The sequence below is a fragment of the Medicago sativa genome, chromosome 7 (genome assembly GCF_051527215.1).
Source record: "Medicago sativa cultivar Bolivia chromosome 7, Bolivia_mono, whole genome shotgun sequence".
Taxonomy (NCBI): domain Eukaryota; kingdom Viridiplantae; phylum Streptophyta; class Magnoliopsida; order Fabales; family Fabaceae; genus Medicago; species Medicago sativa.
Genome location: NC_140755.1, coordinates 15160468 through 15170000, shown reverse-complemented (window position 1 = coordinate 15170000; position 9533 = coordinate 15160468). Strand labels below are relative to the sequence as shown.

The 9533-nt window shown below is 34.4% G+C and overlaps 3 long non-coding RNA genes across 7 annotated transcripts in view; 2 read left to right on the top strand and 1 right to left on the bottom strand.

Moving 5' to 3' along the window:
- LOC146904523 (uncharacterized) overlaps nucleotides 1-818 on the bottom strand; it is a 3495-nt gene extending 2677 nt beyond the window's left edge. For both annotated transcript variants that reach the window (XR_015017694.1, XR_015017693.1), the window contains exon 1: nucleotides 151-818. This is a non-coding gene — a long non-coding RNA (uncharacterized LOC146904523). The remainder of the gene's footprint in view (nucleotides 1-150) is intronic.
- LOC146904522 (uncharacterized) overlaps nucleotides 1-4629 on the top strand; it is a 39071-nt gene extending 34442 nt beyond the window's left edge. For 2 of the 4 annotated variants that reach the window (XR_015017692.1, XR_015017691.1), the window contains exons 3-4: nucleotides 3675-3973; nucleotides 4143-4629. This is a non-coding gene — a long non-coding RNA (uncharacterized LOC146904522). Of the gene's footprint in view, nucleotides 1-3674 lie in introns of all 4 variants that reach the window. The other 2 variants (XR_015017690.1, XR_015017689.1) reach the window with 1 other exon arrangement.
- A 742-nt stretch (nucleotides 4630-5371) lies between these two features.
- LOC146904521 (uncharacterized) lies at nucleotides 5372-9202 on the top strand. Its single transcript, XR_015017695.1, has 2 exons — nucleotides 5372-5754; nucleotides 8805-9202. It is a non-coding gene; the product is annotated as an uncharacterized LOC146904521 (long non-coding RNA).
- Nucleotides 9203-9533: the final 331 nt, after the last annotated feature.

Below are 9533 nucleotides of genomic sequence, written 5' to 3'. Positions count from 1 at the left end.
TCTATTCTATAAATTGACAGCCCTGCAAACATTCATAAACACGTTCCCCACTTCTAGTTATTCTTCCATACTAATATTTCTTCTATGCAATATTCATTTTACAAATATTAAATTGTTTTTAAAAAAGAAGAGCAAAAAGATAGAACTCACCCAAATGAAGAAAAAGGATAAAATGCTACAAATGGGTTTTCCGGAGCGGCGGCAGGAACTCCGGTACGGCTGCTGAGGTTTCCGACTCGGTGGTCCCCGGTCAAAGTTCTCCAATCCCGAAATAAATTGGGGGTTTTGGTTGTGGACATAATAGAGAATAAGGTTATCAGCTTTGTTTATCCAAATCAGGTCAATGGTGGCCGGAAAGTAAGAGAGAAGGTGGTGATTTGGGTATTTCAAACTCTCACCAATCTAAAAATAAATTAGTGGTTATTGAAGAGGAAGAAGAAAAGAATTTAATGGTTGTGGTGGGGTTGTCAAAGGAGGTCGGACGGAGAAGTAACTTTGGCTGGAAGTTGGTGGTGGTGGTTATCATGGAGAAGAAGAAGAGAAGCGTACGGTGCTGTTGTTTTGGAGAGAGAATGTGTGATAACAATTGGTGTAAAAGAAGAGATAAAAGAATGTGTGGTGTTTTGTTAAAAAAAATAAAATAAAGGGGAAATAATAAGCCAGGGGCTGCTTGCAATTTGCGAGGGGCACACCCCTATTTTTGCTAAAAGCGTTCCCTTTCAATTTGCCAGGGGGATTCCCTGGCTTAGCTCCTGGCAAATTTGCCAGGAGTTCTTGCTCCTGGCATTATTCCCTGGCAATATGCAACATTTCTTGTAGTGTTTCCGCAGACTTTAGAATGTATATTAGGTTTAATGTAAATACACCTTTAGTTTAGATTTATTATCATGCATATTTATTTTTTATCGCAGACCATAGCATGTATAATAGGTTTTTTGTAATAGCTTAGGTGCATGTGTGTGTGCGTGTGTGTATGCCTTTATCTCTCTTTCTAGTTTAGGTTAAAGGTTCTTGTAGTGATCCAACGTCACTACAAGATACCTACGCTTTTATTTTTCTGCTCCGTTAGTTTAATTTCATTCCAATTATTTCAAAAACAAACAAAAACATGCAAATAACCAAAAATCACAAAAAAATATCTTTCTTAAATAAACCTTGATCTTAAATCAAGTGACCGTCTTTTTTGTTTTATTTTCTTAATCAAACTTCAATCAATTTAATCTTACTTCAAGTCTTTTTTGTCAATATAATAAAAAACACAAAACAAATACTCATTTGCCACTTGACCTTTTATTTTAAAACCTTTTCAAAAACATTAAAAAACACTCAACCAATCAAACGTCAATTTTTACCACGAACTACGTGATTTTGATCCTTCACGGGTACGTAGGCAGAGGACACTCGTCCTTCCAAATCAATAAAATGTAGATAATTAGGTCTTCCCTTTTTTAATCATTTCAAATTCTTTTTTTCAAAAAAATAAGCAAGTTATAGCACATTAATTAAATAAAATCAAGAGGTTCCCGTAGAGTACTACGGACATAAAGGGTGCTAACACCTTCCCTTTATGTAACTAACCCCCGAACCCTAAATCTTTTTCAAATGGGGTATTTTGAACTTTCTTTCCCCTTTTCCTTAAAAATTAAAATGTTCAGTCGTGAAATATACAAGTGAGTCAAACGCTAATCAAATAGCATTGATCTCCGAAAAATGACGCGACAGTATTCAAGCTGGGTGGTTGAAATGGAGAAGAGCCTCAGGTGTTTTGTGCTATAAGAAAGTACCACTTAAGCTGAAAGGAAAGTTCTATCGGACAGCAGTCAGACCGGCAATGTTGTATGGTACGGAGTGTTGGGCGGTTAAGAGCCAACACGAGAGTAAAGTAAGCGTAGCGGAGATGAGGATGTTGCGTTGGATGAGTGGTAAGACTAGACATGATAGGATTAGGAATGACATCATTAGAGAGAGAGTGGGGGTAGCACCTATAGTAGCAAAGTTGGTAGAAAATAGGCTTAGATGGTTTGGACATGTAGAGAGAAGACCCGTAGACGCCGTGGTAAGAAGAGTAGATCAAATGGAGGAGAGTCAGGTTAAAAGAGGTAGAGGAAGACCTAAGAAAACTATTAGAGAAACCATTAGAAAAGATTTAGAGGTCAATGAGTTGGATCCAAATATGGTCTTTGATAGAACATTATGGCGGCATTTGATCCATGTAGCCGACCCCACTTAGTGGGATAAGGCGTTGTTGTTGTTGTTGTATGCATATTCTTTATGGGGTATCTTTGTTGGGAATTTAATTGGTCTAATAATCATGTCGTTCACTTAAAGTCAGTGCAAGCTTTTTAGATCAATGAGATTGTGGGGTTTGATTCATTCCTGGTTCTTATGTAGGGGTATTGTTTTTAAAAGCAGTGGTTTTGTTTTTGCCTCCTCTTTGTTTGATGAAATGATTTTGTAAACATTAAAATAGCCTTTTTTAGGATGGTTTAATTATGCTTACTTTTAATTTTTATTATTAGATTAATAGTTACTATAAGTACCTAGTTGATGTTATAGAGAATATGTGCTTCTACTGTTATTTCAACTTGATTGTTGGCTATTCTGTATAATTTTGTTTTAGTCTGGTTATAATAGTTTTAAATTGGATTTGTGAACTATATAATATCATCCAAAGTTGAAGTGCTAGTAGTAATGCACCTTCAGGTCTAGAATTCACAAGCTAGATATCCAATCTGCATAAATTTGAAGTGCTAGCTATTGTTAGTTCTTGCTTGCGACTGGAAGTTCTTCATACTTGCATTATTTTGATAAATGCCTTTTTTTTTGTTAAATTGCTTTCAGTTTGTGATTCAGTTGGTCATTGTGGTAGCTTTCTTTGATAGGCAATGCTTTCTAAGTTTTTCTGTACTTGTGGACCTCCTTTTTCCTGTGCTTTTGATATTGGATTATTTTATTTTGCAATCTCTTTAATTCATCTAGTTTAAGAGCCTTTTTTAGGATGGTTTATTTATGGTCAATTTTTATTTTTATTGCGTTAGTGAATATGTACCTGGTTGATGTTAGAGAATATGTACATAAGGTCTAGTGTTTTTACAAGCTAGACACTATTCTAGGAAATTGCTTTCTTTTATAAGTGTCTTTTTATTTGTTAAATTTTTCTCATGTATGTTCTTTATTATGCGAGACAATAGTCTAGGCAATTGCTTTCTTTGACAAGCTAGACACTATTTGATAAGATGGGTAGTGGCTCATAGTGTAGATAAAATAGTGATTTTTTATGCGAGGAATGGAATAGTAAACTAGTGCACTACATCAATTTATACTCTAGTTTTTACTCTAATATATACACAGTAGTTGTTTTTTTATTGTTCTTTGGATTAACCCACAAGTAGTAGTTAGTTAGGTAAGGCTCTTAATTTTAGAGGGTGACTTCAAAATTCAAAACCTTGACATTATGTTTGAGTCATGTTAAACTCATTAATATTACTCTCTCAAAATTACATTTTTTTTTTTTCATTTTGTTTATCTAGCCTCAACTTTGTTTCATGGAATTTTAACTTTAAGTTCACTGGTAATTCAGAAGTATGGTTTTATTTATTTATTTATGCATCCCCATCAATTTAGTCTCTATTATTCTTTAGTGTTAACTGTGGTTCTCTTTTTGTTGGATGTAGTGAGCTGTACAAAAACAACATTCAAGGAACTATTCCTCTACAACTTGGAAACCTCAAGAGTCTTGTTTGCTTGTACTTGTGCAACAACAACATAACATGAGTTACTAAACCATAAGTTGCCTATTTCCTCATGTCATTTATCTATGTATACATGTGATTGTGCAAAGTTTATAAGCAAGATTGAGATGTACTTGCTGGCTTTCTATATTGATTGTACCACTGATGGAGTTCTCAACTGTGGTCTTCCTCACATGATTGTTACTCCCCTTGCTTATTATTTGTAGGAAGAAGTGATCTTGGTATGCATAGTTTAATTGATGTTGTTGATGGTCTATTTACTCAACTCAGGATCCTTGGACTTTGTCTTTCAATTGATGAATAAACTGACAATTGAATAAACTCAGGATCCTCTGGACAAAACAATATCCCCCTGTATTTCTAACTTATTTTAATCTATTTCTGTTGTAGTTACAAGTTTTTGGGCTGCTTTGAGCTTCCTCCTACTATTTGTGTATCCAACTCCTGAACCTCCAACAACAAGTTGAGTTTCACACTGCTTCAATGGTGTTGCCTTCAGAGCTGTAAGTAGTTTCTCATACTTAGTTGTCGGCTAAAGTTGTTCTGCTTCTGGTGTGACTAAGAGTCAGATTGGAAAGAGATAAATAGTGGCTGATTTATCATATAAATAGATGCATGTTGACCAATGTACATGGACCCTGTTTTGGATCCTTTTGCCCCGTGTCAGGATTTTGGATTTTTTTTAATGAGGTATGTAAGTGTAAAAATATGATGTTTAATTAGGCACATGTTATTGTTCGAGAACATGAGATTTTTCTTTGGTATACTTATTGTTAAAACTATGTAGTGTAATCTTCAGAACTATGTAGTGTAAACTTTGGTCTACTTAGATCATCGTCGACTATAAAATTTAGTCTAATGGTTGTAAACTATAAAATTTTAGTTGTGATTGATTTAAAGATGAAGTGAGGTACTAGACGTTAGTCCTTAGTCTCCAAGTACAAAGAACATGTGTAAGAAATAGAATATACAGATAAATTTACTTTTAGTAACATAAGATTTTGGATAATTTTATGTGAACGTGATGTACTTAAATTTTGAACTGTTGATATTTGTGTTATGCATGTTAGATAATAACGTGGGTAAGGACTAGAACCTACAGATGTATTTACTTTTAATAACAATTTTTTTTGGATAATTTATATTATTGTCATGCACTTAAATTTAGAATTGTGGATAATTTATGTTATGCATGTTTGTATATCATAGTAAGAATTTTTTTGGTTTTGATATGATATTAGATAAAGACTAGATCTAATATGGTAATGCAGGAAAAAAAAAGAGGCTTAAATATTGTTTTTTTTTTATTAGAAAGTAAGATTTCACTTCAGTTGAGCCTGATGCTGAGGGGAAAAATAATTTTTTTATTTTGAAAAATTTGACTTCACATCGGTGGTTTCCTTATTGCTGATGTGAAAACCCTTATGTTAAGCTCTTAACGACACTTATCACATCAGTGCAATGTAACCCGATGTGAAAAAGAAGATTTCACATCGGGCAAATACCCGATGTGAAAAGGGGTAGAGATACAACCTCACCTTTAGTTACATCGGCTGGGACCCGATGTGAAAAGTCGAATTCCACTGATGTGAAATGTCATTTCTGTAGTAGTGAATTGAGTTGCTATGCCAACTTAATCATCCTAATTTGGTCAATTTATTTGGATATTGTGACCATAAAGATGAGAAGATTATTGTGTATGACTATAATTCCAGTGGTTCTCTCTATAATCATCTTTGTTGTGTACAAAATAGTGGCATGAAAATTGAACCTCTTACATGGAAACAAAGACTAAAAATTTGCATAGGATCAGCATGTGGACTACACTACCTTCACACAGGAACAAAACGTACCATCTTTCATTGTGACATTCAACCTCATAAAATTTTATTGGATAGCAACATGGTGCCTAAACTCTCAGATTTTTGGAGTTCCTTGCAAGGACCTTTGTTTACTGATTCAATGCCGAAACCAAAATCCATATTAAGTGATAACATTATAGGTACGTACCCTTTTCTCTATCATTTGTTGCATAATTATTAGTTCTAAATTCTGAGTATATGTCGGACAGTCTTTAAATTTTACAATGGGTAATGATTGATATAGCGAACAGGTTTTTAACCACTGCTTCATTAAAAAATATATATAACACCAGCATGCCATGATTTTCGGCCAGACAAAATTGTGAGTGGTCAATATGCTTTTTGGGACAGTGTCGTGATAAAATTATTCTAGATATATAGCATTGCTCTTTTACAATTGACATATACAGTGGTGGATCTTCTCAAGAGCTCATGGTAGCCATGGCTCCCCCCAAATTTCGTATTTATACTATATTAGGCATAAATTGTATTGTATTTTGCTAGTGTCGCAGTGAACTGAAGGTGATTTGCTTTAAGAGGTCGTGGGTTCGATTCCTTTTTTTCTGCATATTTATAATGCATTTTTATAAAAAAAAAAATCTTGGTAGGACTCAAACCACTGCTCTTGAGATAGTTTTATGCCTTGCAAACCACTGCAACACATAACAATTTGTGTCTATTTTATGAAACAACTTGTATCTATAATAGTTACAATTATTTGGCACCCCCCACATTTTTGGTCAAGATTCGGCACTGGACATATACGTCACTAAAATTATAATGTCTCAATTAAACAACCTCTTTTAAACGATCATACGGTCTTTCACCTTGGATCTCACATGACCTGAAATTGGCATGAAATGTATGAGTTTTAACATGATACATACATTTTTTTTTTTTGTGATACAGTGTCATTGATGCGTAGAAAATCATGTGTTCAGCTAATGTGGAATGTTATTACTTCGAAACGTAGAAGTTAATAAATAGACTATTTTAATTGACACATTAGATCATACACAATGGTGGGTGTTTCGTTTATTTAGCACCATGCTATATAGACACTCGTATTGTGGAGCAAATAAATATGGTACTTGTAGAAAAGGGTGGTTGTGAAAGCTGAAGGTGAGAAAAACACAAGAAGGGGGGTTGAATTGTGTTTTGAAAAATTCTTCGTTTCTCCTAAAAACTGAACACACTGATCAGAAGCTAAGTGAGACAGCTTCTGAAGTGATAATCAGAATCTAAATGCAGCGGAATAAAACAGAGAGAGAGAAGAAGAACGACACAAAGCAATTATACTGGTTCCTTCCACAATCCGGAAGTAGTCCAGTCCCCCTTGCACTTCCAAGGAGATTTCACTATGAGTAATATCTGATTACAAATGCTCAAGCACACAAGCAAGAGACTTCCAATGCTCAAGCACACAAGCAAGAGACTTCCTTTGCTCAAGAACACAATCAAGAGACTTCCTGCTCAAGCACAACTGCAAGAGACTTCCTAACTAAACAAAATTACACAGAAAATTGTTTAAGGTTGAACACTTGATATACAATCAGAGGTGCTCACAATACAAATCAGATACAAACTCAATGGACTTAAGAATTTCTAAGATATGACTTTGAGACACAGAAATTCTAAGTGAATGCAGAACAATTTCAGCAGAGATTTGGCACTTGTAAAAAGGTTATGAGTCTTTCGTTCAGCGTTCATGCATTGCCAAATCTCTAGGTCTTCACTCCTTTATATAGAGGTGTGAAAGAGACGTTGTGAAATTGCCAGCACACCAAAGAGTCGTTGTTGAAGCTTGATCTTTCACCAATGATCTTTTGCCTGATTTGGTTGTTGTCATACGAAGAACCAATTTGAAATCCATTCCTTATCCAAAGGAACATATATGCAGGCGAGACCGTATTCTGGAGCTGTTTTCTTGTCTTGAAGCGTGGACACAAAACAGAGTAGTGGAGAACGTGGTTGTACAATTCGTACAAAGTACAATGTCAACGCTTTCGTCCAAATTGCAAGCACAAGCCTTCAAACACCTTTGAAATGACCGTTGCAAAACTCCACTAATCCTTTGTTTGTGTTTTCGAATCCAATAGACAGCTTTTGCATTGATAATTCTTCAATTCTTGAATCTTTTGCAAATCCAGTTGAGATTCAGCTTCTGGTGAAATAGCTTCTGATGAGGCAGCTTCTGATGATGCAGCTTCTGATGATATGACTTCTGCAGCTTCTGATGACGCAGCTTCTGATGATGTGACTTCTGGACTTCTTGTCTTCAGGAGCACTATTCTTACTTCAGAAGCGTCTTAACTTCAGGAGCGCTTTTTCTCACTTCAGAAGCGACTTAACTTCAGGAGCGCTTTTTCTCTTCAGTAACAAGTTGCCTTCAGGAGCGTCCAAGCTTCAAAATTTTTGTTGTTTCCTTTGCTCTTTATTTGCTCATTCAGAACCAATGATGATGTAACTTTATAATTATGGTCCTGTACACTTGAACAAATATTAGCTAGTCCAATTTACAATTTTTAATACCTTGTTATCATCAAAACTCTTTAAGGTTCATTGTTAAACACATTTTGTTCCAACAAAAGCACCCTCTCCCTCTTCACTTTTTTGAGGTCCCTTTAAATAAACTATATTAAAATAAATAATTTTGTCGAAATTTAATGAGTAAGAGTTATTGGTGAGACCACTTTTCTAATTTTTGGTGAGGTACTGAGTTAGAGGGATTGAATGTTTATTTAGTATTATTATTAAAAAAAATTATAAATGTGATGGTATGTAAATATAGGATCCACTTAAACACCCAAAATGGGCGCTTCACTGTGGATGGTTTTACAATATTAGGTATGTAACTATTATTGGTGTGTCAAGTGTAAGTTAGAAATATGATATTGAATGAAAAAGTGAATGTTTGAATAACGTATAATAGCTAATGTTTTATAGTTTTAGATGAAGATAAAATGTCAAATCCACTAGTGAGGTTGTCCAAAGCCTAATGTAATGATTTTCCATAGACTATGCTCATGACCAAACAATTGTGAATTCATAAAGTAAATTTCAGAAACTATTTTGAGTGATGTCCATAATTTGAAGGCTAATTTGTTTATTCACTTAAATAATCGAGATTTTTTTTTCAAAAAAAATTAGTTAATTAATTAAACTAATTCATACTCTCTCTCATATATAGGTTCATATGGTTACGTAGCCCCAGAGATTTTAGAAAACAATAAAGTAACAGATAAGTGTGACGTTTACTCCTTTGGTAATATTCTACTAGAAGTGGTATATGCTTGGAGAAGATAGAAAATGTTGAGAGACAGAGGCTTCCAATGGAGGAGAATATTGATGATTATCTCAAAGGAAGTATTGCACCAAAATGTTGGGAAGTATTTGTAGATGTGACAAAAAGATGTTTGAAATATGATCCAAATGAACGACCAACAATGGGTGAAGTTGAGGTGCAACTTGAGCTTGCTCTTTTACTTCAGGAAAATGCAGATTGTAGCAAAAACACCAATGTTGATGATGGTCATTATAAACTATTATCTACAACCATTATTGATGACTAATGGAATGCATTTGTTATAGTTTTTTCTTCCTTTTCTAATAATAATAATGTACAAAGCAAGATTCCTATTGTTGGAAGGAGAGTTTATAATGATCAACTAAAACAATAGGAATCGTGTTGTGTACATTATCATCTCTCTCATTCCTTGTGTTCTTTTTCAAGGTCTCAGGCTCAATTCACCCAAATGCTAATTTGAGTGGGCAAATTTAGCTTCTTTAAAAAAAAAAAAACTCTCATTCTTATAGCTGAAGTCGAGTTTGTTAGCTTTGGAATGAGCATAATATTTTGCAAGTCATTCCATATCGGAGTGATTGTTTTCCTGGGAGTCTGTTGTCCCACTGGCTGGGT